Genomic DNA, 1,818 nt, shown 5'->3' with positions numbered 1-1,818 from the left:
TTTAAGAGGCCAAAGTCTGCTGTCCTGAAGTGCAAGGCAGAAACACTTTAATAAACTTATGTTAAGGACTCCACAGCTTTAACTGTGCTATTCTAAAACTCTAAGGAGTATAGATTAAGGACAAATTAGCTTCTGAAATGGGTGCAGGTTATGTGGTCATTCATCATTCAGCTGTTTTGAGAAACAGCTAGCGAATATATAATGCAGAAGCTCAGCATCAGGCAGGAATTGTTATGTAAGTGCTTATGAATCTTAACAATGTTTATGCAAATGTTTTGCAGGAACAAAGAAAATTCATCACCCTTAGAATCAAATTCAACGCAAGGTAAAAATAAAGCAAAAAAGAGGAAGATAGCTGAAACCTCTAACGTTATCACAGAAACACTGCCGTCTGCAGAATCAGAGCCTGTTGAAATTGGGGTTGAGATTGCTGAAGGGACGATTGAAGTGGAAGATGACAGCGTTGAAACACTTGAGGTAACTTCTGCTGAGCAATCTATAAAGTACATACAGACAACGGGTACATCAGATGAATCTGCTTTGGCTCTTTTGGCTGATATCACCAGTAAGTATCGTCAAGGAGAAACAAAATGCCAGATCCAAGAAGAAGGTGGTACTGCAACTGATCCCTCGTGCAAACAGGTAGAAGATATTGAAATTGTGGGACTTCAGCTGTCACACATGAAGAATTTATTCCATTGTGAAAAATGTAACCGTTCATTTAAATTGTTTTACCATTTTAAGGAACACATGAAAACACACTCTGCTGAGAGTTACAAGTGTGACATATGCAATAAAAGGTACCTACGAGAGAGTGCTTTGAAACAACACTTCACCTGTTACCACCTTGATGAAGGTGGTGCTAGCAAGAAGCAAAGACCTGGCAAAAAAATACATATATGCCAGTACTGTGATAAGCAATTTGATCATTTTGGACATTTTAAAGAGCACCTCCGGAAGCACACAGGTAAGAACACTGCTATGGTCCTGTACTTGTAGCATTGGCTCTAGCATTTTGTGGTTTTGCATGTTTTGGGGAAATAGAGAATATGCTGAAGAGAATGCATGAGTCCTGAGCGCTAGAAATACTTGGCTTCTAGTTGCAACTAAAATGCTGGTTTGTTTTTTAATTTTTTTTTGTTTTACATTGATATAAACTTTGAGGGATTGAGGTGGTTAAAAATAAATGCCTAAAACCACAGAGCACAAATGAAGTATCTCTTAAGTCTATTCAATCTTAAAATATTTTATTCAAAATAATTTCTTAAAGTAGGTTTTTTCTTCAAAAGTAACAAACTGAGGAGCCACTCTTATTTTCACAATTCTACTAGTAAATGTTTCTGTTGAAATATGATCTAAACAGTGAGCTTCTCAGTGGCATATACATTTAAAGGGTTTCTTTAACTAACAGAACTTATGAGCAAATGCCTATTATGCCTATTAGGCATAAAATACCCCCTTTGCTCTTGACATCTCATCTATTATTTAATTTTCTTTGTTAATTAACACAGCAAAACATTTCTAATTACTATAGTAGACTTTTATTAATGCAAAATCTGTCTCTGAAATCTGCACAGCATTTTTTGAGTACAAAATTACTTGTGCTTCTTCTGTATAATATGGGAGGTTAAGATGTTATTTCTTCATCTTACTGAAAAGTCTGTACTATCTGAATAGGTACTGAGCATTATATAGATAGTTCTCTGAATGCAAAGTATGTGTTGTCCTGATCTTTCAGATGTTTTTGTATAATATGTCAGTCATGAGCCATCAGTAAGAATTTAATAGAGGGTATGTCCTGGGTTGCAGTGTGGGGGT

At 35.9% G+C, this 1,818-nt stretch overlaps 1 pseudogene; it reads left to right on the top strand.

The window, feature by feature from the left end:
* The first annotated feature begins 281 nt into the window (after positions 1–281).
* On the top strand, positions 282–967 carry LOC103802887 (annotated as a pseudogene).
* The last annotated feature ends 851 nt before the right edge of the window (positions 968–1,818 follow it).

The sequence above is a fragment of the Acanthisitta chloris genome, unplaced genomic scaffold (genome assembly GCF_000695815.1).
Source record: "Acanthisitta chloris isolate BGI_N310 unplaced genomic scaffold, ASM69581v1 scaffold26135, whole genome shotgun sequence".
NCBI lineage: Eukaryota > Metazoa > Chordata > Aves > Passeriformes > Acanthisittidae > Acanthisitta > Acanthisitta chloris.
Note: the sequence above shows the minus strand (reverse complement) of the source record. Positions and strands in the feature narration are given on the sequence as shown.